The sequence below is a fragment of the Amblyomma americanum genome, chromosome 3, assembly GCF_052857255.1.
Source record: "Amblyomma americanum isolate KBUSLIRL-KWMA chromosome 3, ASM5285725v1, whole genome shotgun sequence".
NCBI classification, from domain to species: domain Eukaryota; kingdom Metazoa; phylum Arthropoda; class Arachnida; order Ixodida; family Ixodidae; genus Amblyomma; species Amblyomma americanum.
The window spans coordinates 218,250,153-218,262,669 of record NC_135499.1 but is presented as its reverse complement, the minus strand read 5'-3'; the positions used below and the strand labels follow the sequence as shown (position 1 = coordinate 218,262,669).

Here is a 12,517-nt window from a genome sequence, read left to right as displayed (position 1 = left end):
CTACAATGTAGATTGCATGAATCCCAAGCACACGACAGTTTTAAGAACGTTAACTCTTACTCATCACGTTTCCAGATTTCGTGGTGTCTGCTACCTCACTGAGATCACAGCGCCATCGGTGGCAGCAACCAGAAAACAGCACATCTCGCATTGAGACCTGTAGCGCCATGTACAATAGTATTTTAGAAACAACCACCTGCCGCGTGCCAATGGTGACGTCACGGTCCGATATGGTGGGTATAGAGGTGGAACTATACATGTGAGTATGACGTCAGGGGACGAAATGGCGGCGTAGTTTCGGTTTCTCGAATCCAAGATGGCGGCCATTAAAAACTTGGCTGTGGCTTAGCTCGGTTATGCCAGGATATACGTAGCGAAAGCTAAGGCATAGCATGGTTAACCTTGATTAATCTTGATTGCACGTTCAGGTTAGTCTGGTTGTCTAGCTATGTTGTTGTCGCATTAAAGGCGACACAACTGTGGTTGCGGCGCACGCGAGCTCTCCTTTTCAGTCCTCTGACATGCACACCTTTAACGTGCACTGACATCGCACAGTACACGGGCGCCTTAGCGTTTTGCCTCCATAAAAACGCAGCCGCCGCGGTCGGGTTCAAACCCGGGAACTCCTGATCAATAGCCGAGCGCCCTAACCACTGAGCCAACGCGGCGGGAGGGTGCGAGAGAGAAAACTGCGCGGTGTGTCGTCACTGCTCCTCGCGCATGCGCAGCATGACTCTTCAATAATCACGCGAAACTGCTCAACCTGCGGCCAGTAAAGCATTCGCTTTAAAATCCGGCAGCACTACACAAAGGCTGGCAGAAAAAGGGAAACACGTGCCCTCACACCACGAGTCAGTAGAGATATGCATGGCCGCTCAGCTCCCAGACTTAACAACATAGAACGATCTCACTGACAGAGCGTGGGGGTCGCTTGCTTCATTTCTGTGTAATAAACTGAACAAACAATGACCTTTAAAAAGGATTTCTCCCATTTGTAAAACTATATATATGTGTAATACAGTCAGCCAGATGATTTCTCTCCCTCTTTATTTCCTTTTCCACCTATGCTCGAATCACTAGAGGCCACGGAGGAAGAAAAAAAAAACACAGGATGGAGCATCGGGCGATAGCCTTGAAGCCTAGTCATAAAAAGTAAAGAGCGGAGGGTCTTTCCCTCGTGATCACGCCACGTGATAGCGTGCGGTGACATCTATGCCCGATGAGCGCGCTCACGCGAGAACCAGCGCGGCAAACTGACTGTCGATCAACCACCTTGCGGTAGACGCCCGCTCCATGTGCCGCGCAGACGCGCGCATTAAAACATACCAACACCAAAATATTAGCGACTCACTCGGAAAGCGATAAACGGGAGAGGGGAGCGGCTTTACGAGCAACTAACTGGCTTGCGAAGGCCGGCCGCTTGGCGTCGCGCTCCCTCCTGACCACTGCAGCAGTCATGATAGTTAATGATGAGGGCGGTGAGCATAAAATACAGGAGTTCACGCTAGAAGTAGTGAATGAGTACACGTATCCTGGGGTGTGGATAAATAACGGTGCAGAGTGTCTGGCAGAGCATGAAAGATATGTAATTAATAAAGCTGGTAGGAATACAGCTTTCATGAAAAATAGGCCACTGTGGAATTACAATAGGTATGAAGTGGTAAGAGGGATCTGGAAAGGGGTGATGGTCCCTAGCCTGACTTTCGGCAATGCGGTCCTGTGCATGAGGCCAGATGTTCAAGCAAGGTTAGAAACCAAACAACGCGGCGTAGGGAGCCTAGTTTTGGGAGCACATGGCAATACACCAAATCAGGGGGTACAGGGTGATATGGGATGGGCGCCGTTCGAGAGCAGAGAAGATAGCAATTGAGGAGTGATTGAGAAAAATGGGGGGAAAGCAGTGGGCTAGGAAAGTTTTCACATACCTGTACATCAGGAATGTTGACACGAAATGGAGAAAGCGTACTAGAAAATTGACAAGCAAATATCTGGACAGCAGTAAGGGGGCAAATCAGCAATTATCGGTTAAGAAAAAGGTTAAAGAAACAGAGAAAGCTCTGTGGAAAACAGGGATGCTGACGAAATCGGCACTGGGAACATACCGGACCTTTAACAGGAAATTGTCAAATAAAATATCTATGGTAATTGTAGGGGAAGCTCTTTGTTGTTTGAAGGCCAGGACGGGAGTTTTGCGGACTAAGACACATAGAGTCAGGTACCAAGAGATAGACACGTTGTGCGTTACTTGCGGAGAGGAGGAGGAAACGGCTGAACACTTGATACTTTTCTGTAAAGGGCTTCATCCTACAGTGGAAAGCAGCGGTGCTGATTTATACAAAGCATTGGGGCTTAGGGACGGTGAAGGGAAAGTAGATTTTAAGCGGGTAGAAGTAACTAAGCGGTGGTTATCTGATTGGTGGCTAAAATCAAGACAAGAGTAAAATTTCACAAGTCATGGCTAGGTGGCTTGAACCACCGCCCGATTCAAAGGGTTCAGCATCCGTCCATCCATCCATCCGTCCGTCCGTCCGTCCGTCCGTCCGTCCGTCCATCCATCCATCCATCCATCCATCCATCCATCCATCCATCCATCCATCCATCCATCCATCCATCCACCCGTCCATCCACCCACCCGTCCGTCCGTCCGTCCGTCCGTCCGTCCGTCCGTCCATCCATCCATCCATCCATCCATCCATCCATCCATCCATCCATCCATCCATCCATCCACCCGTCCATCCACCCGTCCGTCCTTCCGTCCGTCCGTCCGTCCGTCCGTCCGTCCGTCCATCCATCCATCCATCCATCCATCCATCCATCCATCCATCCATACATCCATCCATCCATCCATCCATCCATCCATCCATCCATCCAACCATACGTACGTACGTACGTACGTACGTACGTACGTACATACATACATACATACATACATACATACATACATACATACATACATACATACATACATACATACATACATACATACATACATACATACATACATACATACATAATATACATACAGCGCCTCTAAATTTACAATGCCAGCCGCATCGCCCGCTTCGCAATGGGAGCCGCCGGTACGCCACACTTCAGTCAGTTGCCGCGCTTCGGCGCTACCAGGATGGTTGGACTAGGTTGGACTGCTTGAGTCATGCTTGCCAAAGGTCGCGCAGTGCTGGCGTTATCTCTCCTACACAGACCTACACCATGCGTCTGTCAGATTCCCGCTTCGTACCCCTTCTTGCGTAGCTCTCGATTCATCCGCGGCACAGCGCTTTTCCCAACGACAATCGGCTGGACCAGCAGCTTTGCTCGCCGTTTGCGGAGGTGGGCTCAGGCGTTCGCTCCGCCTATCACTTGAGGATGCTGTTCTTTGACAGACGAATAGAGCGTTGTAAGTTATTACGTTTGTACGGTTCGTAATTGTTTTGCGCGGATGAATGGTGTGGTCCGCGATGCTGACGAGGTGTCCTCCCAGCAACACTAAAATGGCGCCAGTTAATTATGGCAAGCACGGCTGCTGCTTTCAGTTTTGTGCGAAGTGTGCGAAATTTAAGCTTGTTCGTAGAAAAGAAGGGTACGTACACGTGCATTTATTTTCATATATTTACAGCTCTCTACGGCAATAGCATATACAATACTTTGCATGTGTCTGCTGCTATATACATTACAACTCTGTGTTTATAGCCATTTACATTTTTCCAGAATTTGTGTATTTGCTTGTATTGACACTTATTTAGAGACATAAGAAACATGCGTTGTAGCACAACCACATTTGTACGCTTGAGGATAAAGCATCTTGTGCGCGAGCGGAACAACAGTGAACGAAACAAAACACACCTAACGCCCGTCTGGACAACCAGTGCGTACGCCCTCGTGTGTTTGATCGCCCTCTCCTGCGGCCTGAAGCGACAACAACGGTAAAATAAATGCTGCCTTGTGGTTCCGCCTTTACGGTGACTGCGCCTGAAGACGTGCTCAAGCGGACTTGATTTAGATTTTATCTGCCTCCTTTCCTTCAAGCGCTTTTTTTTAGTTTAGCATTGTTTTATTAGCGCCTGGTTGTAGTCAAGACCAGGCAGAACGTCCGAAATACTTCGGCATCAGCTGCTGCGCCGTGCATTTGCGACTGGAGTTCTTTTCGCTTCTTAAAACAATCGTAGCTGCAGTCTGCCACGCACAGAGAAAAATCTAGTCGTAACGATGAGAGCTTAGCCTGCAAAAAGCAGAGCTACGACTTGAAAGCTACTGCTACTTGGCAGTTTCGAAAAATGCCTTCTCGGGAACATATATCATTCCTTCTTTATTTCATTGTTTTATTTTGCTTACTCAGCATGATTGAATCGTAAATTAATAGAGTAAACGGTATTGCTAACTACATTTACCCTCTGATTTCATAATTCTGCAAAGCAGTTTCAGTACCTCTCCCGGAATGCTTCAGCGTTGTAGCTAAAAAACTAAGAAGATTCGAACAAGTCGCCACAGCCTTTCGTTACAATGCCAGCGCCGCTGCACCACACTTTCTGTGGCTCCTTTTAAAACCGGCGCCTGCAGCGGCTCCGCGGTGAGCAGCGCCACGAACGGAGCACTCTATGACGCGTATATACCTGACAGGCAGCCTGATTACTATGAGGGATGCAGAGCGCCGCCTCACGAAGAAAGAGAGAACGTTTAAAAAATTGTCTTCGTCCGCTTTCCGTCGTCAGATGGCACACTCCCTCACAGGCGTAGAGCAGGCGCGAAGGCTAGCCGACGGGGGAGAGCAGGAAAGGAGGATAGCAGAGGGTGTTGGACGGTTGGATCGGCCGTACTCGGCAGGCATCGTAAAAAAATATAGGCGCTGATCCATCCATCCATCCATCCATCCATCCATCCATCCATCCATCCATCCATCCATCCATCCACCCATCCACTATACATTATTCTAGTTCACTATACTGACCACTATGCTCCTGACTTTTTTTTTTCCTTTATGCTGAGACCCCCTTTCGATGGAGCCAGATGTCGACGGAGGCGCAGCCATTCTCCCTGAAGTGCTGGGGTTTAGAGACAACAAATTTAATTTACGAGAACGAGTCTGCGGCAGATGTTTGCAAAAAACGAAGTGAAAATTGGTGGCTCAAGAGCAGGGCAGTGACGAGAGGATACAAGGCCAGGATTTACAACTGGTCAAGCGTAAAAGTCATAATTTTATTTAAAGAAAAATGGCGAATTTATAGATAGCATCATTAAGTTTGACAAATTACTTAAGGAAGTATAAAGGAAACGAAATATCGAGCATAGTGGCATCTTCCACCACCCTGTTTCAAAGGGGACGCTCCTAACTTCATTCATCCATTCGACTCGAACAGCTACTTCGCGTTCACGGAACAACTAATACCTTCCGTGTCACGGTGGAATTACACATCTGGAGTGGAACAGAATTTACCTCCTTTGGTGGGGCGTAAATGCAGCCATCAAGGGCATAAAAAGTTCAAATCCGATTCCGAGTTGCCTTGAAGCTGATGAGCCCTTTTCTGTCCGGCCGCCACCCGCAGCCGCCAGGTGGCCGTGTGCCGCCACTAGCGTTTTGCCCTTCGGATGCGAGGTGGCGCCAGCGTCCGCAAAACTTGCGAATAGCCATTATCAGCATCAGCAATCAACGAATACATCTGAAGGCAGGCTACTTGGGTGTTTCACTCTTTCGCCTTAGATGTGTCGTAATTTTTAAAAATAGGCTTTTTGAGTTAGAGGAGCACTTTTCGCATTGACATCGCATTTTCAGCGGTGTAGCTCATCAGAATACAGCTAAAACTAATATTGAGCAGATTTTTTTACTATTACTGTAAGTTTCTTTAATTTTGAGATGCATGTAGCCCACAGAAAGAGTTCTTAGAATTTCTAAAACGCAGTTACCGTTGGGTCTGTGGCTCAGCAAATTTTGGCTACATCACATTAAAACAAATGCTCTTTTGAGAAGCTTGCAGGCAAAGCAACCCCTCCATCGCACTTAACTCGTTGAAATAGCTAAAATTTGTTCGGCCACAGCATCGACTGTGGCTGAGTTTTAAAAATTCTAAAATCTGATACGTAAATTAACTATGGTGGGATGCATGTATCTAAATAAATAAGGAGACTAAGAATAATGCGTAAAAAAGCTTACGTTATGTCAGTTAACCACTTAGCACTTCTTAGCTGGGCAGATCAGGTTAAGAACTTTGCGGGGATACGATGGCCGCAGCTGGCAAAGGACAGGGTTAGTTGGAGAGACATGAGAGAGGCCTTTGTCCTGCAGTGGGCGTAGTCAGGCAGATGATGACGATGACGACGCCTTAGCTGCGTTTTGATGCGCTACAGCGCCCACAATTCTATGGCAAAAAAGCGCTCTTCTAACTCAAAAAGACCAGTATACATCAGCCTGATCAAATCACGCTGCTGGGAGAATTAAATAGACCACCGCCAAAAAAAAAAAAGAAATCGAGCGGAATATTTTGCTTGCTTGTACTTTGAATTCTGTTTATTGAACAGCTCCCATCCGTGTGAAAAAATGAGAATGGAAATTAGTTTTTGGGAAAAGGAAATGGCGCAGTGTCTGTCTCACATATCGGCAGACACCTAACCGCGCCGTAAGGTTTTGGGAAAAGGAAATGGCGCAGTGTCTGTCTCACATATCGGCAGACACCTAACCGCGCCGTAAGGAAAGGGATAATGGAGGGAGTGAAAGAAGAAAGGTGGCCGTAGTCACGGCCAACGTTGGTCGCGGCCGGGCTCGAGTAGCGGCGGCGGCGCGCGCTTTGTACGGCCTGCGCGCTGGAGGCTGTTTCCTGTCTGCCTCCGCTGCGCGATCGTGGCGCTGCCACCCTACCGCTCCTAAGCCGGCGGACTGGCCGCTCGCACGTGAAATGCTGCGGCGCGTGGGTGCTCTCGCTCGCTGATCGTTCTTTTGAAGCGCTGCAGCCTATTATGAATCTATTCAGGCTAGTATAAACGCAATCCGCAGGCCTGCACATGCCTTGCTCATTGATCTCTTCGAGTTGCATATTGTTTATGACCAAAGGTGATGTGATTTTGTACCGTATAGTAATATTCTGCCGCATATCTAAACTATACTGCTTTTTATGGTCCCAACAGATCGTGGCCACTATTCAAAAAGGGTGTACATTGCCCGTTCGACTACTAATTCGTTCGACTACTACTAAGCTAGCTGGCAGAGTGAGATGCAACCATGAACACGATTCAAACAAGAAAATTAGCTCTATTATCATGCAGTTTTTTTTTACTAAGAGACTTAGAAATGGAACAAATACGCCTTCCCAAGTGTTATAACTTCGCCTGTATTTGAGCAACCTTAGTTTAAAACTAACCGTTTATTTCACTCTACTCAAACTTAACTCCTAGGAATGCACTCCTACTTAATTCCAACTTAAATTACTAATTAATATACTGCCATCTGGTTTTGGGAAAAACATTTAAAAAACCTGAATAAACTATTTGTGTTACAGAAAAAGACAATAACCCACGTAACTGGAATCAGTTTCACAGCCCACACCTTTCCTTTCTTCCTTGAATATAAAATTATGTTAGTTAACATTATGCACGAATATCCATGTCCAACATTCTCGAACAAAAATTGTCAATATTGGAAAATGGTAAGGTACTACTATATTTATGGAAATATTCAAGGTAAGGAAATATTGAAGGCGCTGTTTAACAAATTTCGAGAAAGTACGGCAATATATAGACTGCTGTTGTATAGTCTCATCCGCATTTAGAAAAAAAATGTTAATAATCAGTATCGCGCTTAGGTAATTGCCGGTTTAACCGAATAGGTTTAAAATGGACTGCAAACTGAATATACGAGGAGGAGAAGGAAAATTCAAGTTTGGTTAAATCCTTGGTGGTTTATAGCATACACCGACGTACATATTACGTGCCAGTCTCACCTACTCCACATATGCAACTTGAATTCATTGCTTTCTACCACATTCATTGTTAATAGCTTCCGACGCAGCATACATTTTCAGGAAGGTCGTACATGTGATTCAGCTGGAGAGGTACCTAGAACTTGTGGGGACCTGCCCTGCAGCCCCCTGTGTTTGCTTTCCTGCGAGGCACCGTGCAGCAGCAGTCTCACCCCGAGGATGAGCGCATTCCCTTGTCAGTTACATTAACTGGCAGGGGAGGGCGCCAGCGTCGCTGCGCGGGAGAGTGCTGAAGCCCGCGCGCGGGAGATGGGCCTTCGGCTGGGATCGTCGGCGCGAGCGGACGTGTCGCTCGCGGCTCCGCTCTTCGCCGGCGGGGCGAGGAAGCGATGAGGAGACAGGCTCCCGTACTCGTCCCGTCCGGCCTTCGGAGTATATATCCCTTGCCCTAGCGCGGGCGAACATTCGCTCGGAACCTTGCTGGTGAGTCGGACGACCTCGATTCACTAGTGCACCTTGTTGCTGGCTGCCGTTATTATTGCCGTAACAATAAATGCCTGTTTGTGTCAGCCAGTGTGTCGTTCCTTTGTTCCCTCAGAGCAAGGCCCGCCGTGGTTGGCGTACGCGATCACGGGGTGGGGTCAGTGCGGCTTTGAACCGTGTCAGCCGCGATTGAGTGGGGAGAACGTACTTATCTCCCCGAGTTAACCCCACAAACTTCGCCGTGATGAGTGTCCATACACCAATTATCGCGTGCTTACATGCACTCCGCCATGAACCACCATCTGCAGTGCCCTTTCATTGAGAATGCACGACAAGTGATAACCGTGAGAAATTAATTTACCAGAGTGCTCATCGTAGGTTAAACCAATTCACCCCTGCGATATCTACGCTGTGCTCTTCTTTTCTGAAACTTGAATATGTTTGAATGTGACATCACTGACCTAAAATCATCAGCTTATGGAAATCGCCCGCTTTAAGAAATTATTTACGGGCCGATCTAGTGCACCATATACGTTATGTAGCGAAATTAGTGTTTTGCTTAGAAATCCGTCAGCAATATTTGAAGGTATCGACGCTACCTGCTGTTTTGGAAAGGTGATATACCTATATTATTCACTGATTCACCTGGGGATCTTTAACGTGCACTGACATCGCACCGTGTGCACCAAATTCTGTTTTTTTTTGCTTATGTGTATCCGCCGCATACAAGGAACTCCACTTTAAGCATAAGCCTCACTTAAAAAAGTGTAGCAAGGCCCCTTTAAAAGACACACACCGAGAGGCAGCGCTCAGCTCCACCAGCAGTTCATCTCAACGCGATTCCTTTGACCACGCATGAATGCCAACAGTGTCCAAAACAAGGTCTTCGCTCACACATCTTGCTCCAATCACCCACAGTCCAATTCCCATAGAGTTTCTAAATATTAAATAGAAGAAAAACTGGCGGCACCGTCTATGCAAGTCTCTTAAGAGCACTTGCACATGCTTCCACTCTGGGAATGCCGGGAAGTACAACCTTTGTCCGTAAAGTTTCGAGACTGATTTATTTTCTTCTATAGAAATGATTCGCCAAAACAAAAGTTGGTGCGTATGCGTAGCGCCATTTTTTCGGGCTAACTTGAGCTATTTATGTTAGTTGTTGTGGCAGCCGCTAGATGGCACTACATGTAGAAAAATACGTTGTCACTAGTCGTCTGCCCATTCTACTGTGAGTGAATGTGGGGAAATGGACGTGCCCTTGAACAGCGTGTAAACATAAAATTCTGTGTGAAGCTTGGCAAGACAGCCACACAGACGTATGAGCTCCTTCGTGACGCTTACGATAACGAGACATTATCGCGGGCGCGAGTTTTCGAGTGGCACAAGAGGTTCGTTTCTGGGAGAACGTCTGTGGAAGACGACACAAGGCAGGGGCGCACTTCAACCTCACGGAATGAAAACAACGTGGCTCGGATCAGAGAAATCGTACAGCAAGACCGCACCACTATATTCCGCATGCTATCAGATGCTCACGACATTAGTAAGACAACATGCCACCGAATTTTACTTGAAACCCTGGGGAAACGAAAGCTGAATGCCAGACTGGCGCCGCACTCCCTCACACAGGACCAGAAGGACACGCGGGCATCAGTGACCGCCGATTTGCTCTCCGAGGCAGAGAAGGATGCTGCATTCGTCGACAGCATCATTGCTGAAGAGGAAACATGGTGTTTTCGATACGATCCTCAAACTAAGAGGCAGAGCTCCGAATGGCACTCCACAAGCTCTCCGGCGTCGAGAAAGGTGCGGCGACAGAAGACCATAACAAAGACAGTTCTGATGCCAGAGGTGTCATACACCACGAGTTCGTCCCACAAGGGTAGACAGTGAATCAGGAGTTTTATATCCGCGTGCTCCAGCACATGCGTGATGCACCGCGACGCCGTCGCCCTGACTTATGGGCATCTGGACAATGGAGCCTTCTCCACGATAACACGCAAGGCCGCACACTGCTCCCAGCGTGACAAAATTTTTCGCCAAGCACAGCATTACTGCATTTCCCCATCCGCGATTCTCGCCTGACCTCTCGCCGTGCGATTTTTTCCTGTTTCCTGGTGTGAAGAGAGCCCTAAGAGATCACTGGATGGGGAGCGTGGAGGCCATTCAAGATGCCACGACAAAGGAACAGACAGCCCTGCCAAAAGAAGCGTTTTCTAACTGTTTCGAATACCTCAAGAAGCGTTGTAATCTGTGTATAGACTGCAAGGGAGACTATTTCTAAGGGGTGCTGCACAAATGATTTCAATGTTAAACGCATTTTTTTAATGGACTCAGTCTCGGAACTTTACGAACAAAGGTTGTATATTACTTGGCTTAGCTAGTGTTAGCCCTAAAACATAACTACGACTGCATAAAAATTTTCGTTAACAAATATTGCAAGGAAAGGGTGTTTCACAATCAAAATGTCATATAATAAAATCTGTTCACTGTACATTGCAATAAATGAACAGAAAAGAAGAAAGGTATATAAACGAGGACAGAATTAGCCCACGGTGAGAGAAGGCTCTCTATGTCAAAGCTATAACCTAAAAACGTTGCTCCATGTCGCCAAACACAGCTAACCGTTGGAAACATTTTTTATTGCATTCAATAGGCACACTTTTTAGAGCAAATATCCTTTCAAAGGACACTTTAGGAGCATCCGTGTTGGCATTGTGAAAAATATGTTTCATTGGTGTCGTCTGCTACTGCGAATTCGCGCCCCATGTTCGTGCACCGGTTATGGTTGGTGAAAACTTTAATGGACCCAGGGGAGTTTAGGACACGCAGGTCCTTGGGTACCCGCACGGCCCCACTGCACTCAAACGTTCATGTCCCGGAGGCTCATGACGCTGGCAGCCCGGCCTGTGGCGATGGCTTGCTTGCCCGGGTCCTCGGAGCGCAATAGGGTCGTGTCATAAGAAACTTGCCCGAATCCTCACTCTTCCATGAGAAACTTGTTTGCGCGTGCTAAGTGCCGGCTCTCACCATGTCTTGGCGCTACGCTTACAGATTTTAAGATCATTAACTAGGAATCAGAAACCTGTGCTACTACACGTGACGCCCATGTTCACGCTGACAAGTGCAGGTATTTCCGTGCATTAATTCAAGTGGGAGTCACTATTGCATGTAATGCGCGGCCACTGACAGATTTCGAAATGAAGTAAATGCAATTCTCGAGGAGTACGAAATTAACGGAAATGACTCTTGTCGAAGTAGTTTGTTAAAGACTGTTGAGTTTTAAATGCACAAAAACTTTTCTCTTCTTTCACCATTTAGTGCACAGGTTCCCGATGGACAAACCCAACTTGCTGCGTAAATGACTTCAAGCAATCGGTAAAACTGACTTCAGGCCGACCAGGCACCAGCCACTGTGCTCAGCTCACTTTGAGTCAATTGCCTTCGGGTGTCAAATGAACTGCCTGCGTAGATGGATGACTACGCCATCACATAGCACACAAAACATCAATGAAAACGAAACTGAACAACCTAAAAAGTCAATCCGTAGAACAGTCAAAAAGCCACTAGAAGTTAATCCGAAGCCACGTCTTCCCGGCATGCCTATGGCGTCCTTGGTGGATGAAGTCAGCGCCGCCTCTATTTTTACAATGCCAGCCGCATCGCCTGTTTCGCAATGGGAGCCGCCGGTAGGCCTCACTTGAGTTTCCGCGCTGCGGCGCTACCAAAATAATCGGACTGCTTGCGTCATGCTTGCCAACGGTCGCGGGGTGCTGGCGTTATCTCTCCTACACAGACCTACACCACGCGTCTGTCAGATTCCTGCTTCGTACCCCTTCTTGCGTAGCTCTCGATTCATCCGCGGCACAGCGCTTTTTCCAACGACAATCGGATGGAGCAGCATCTTTGCTCGCTCCGCCTATCACTTAGGATGCTGTTACTTGCCAGACGAATAGAGCGTTGTAAGTTGTTACGGTTGTACGGTACGTGGCATCATGATTAAAGAAAATTGTTTTGCGCGGATGAATGGTGTGGTCCGCGACGCTGACGAGGTGTCCTCGCAGCAACAGTAAAATGGCACCAGTTAATAATGGCAAGCACGGCTGCTGCTTTCAGTTTTGTCCGAAGTGTGG

General features: G+C 47.5%; 1 protein-coding gene across 1 annotated transcript in view; it reads right to left on the bottom strand.

Annotated features, from left to right (window-relative positions):
* Positions 1-12,517, bottom strand: part of LOC144126092 (uncharacterized) — a 37,915-nt gene that overhangs the window by 6,227 nt on the left and 19,171 nt on the right. The gene's annotated exons all lie outside the window — the stretch shown is intronic.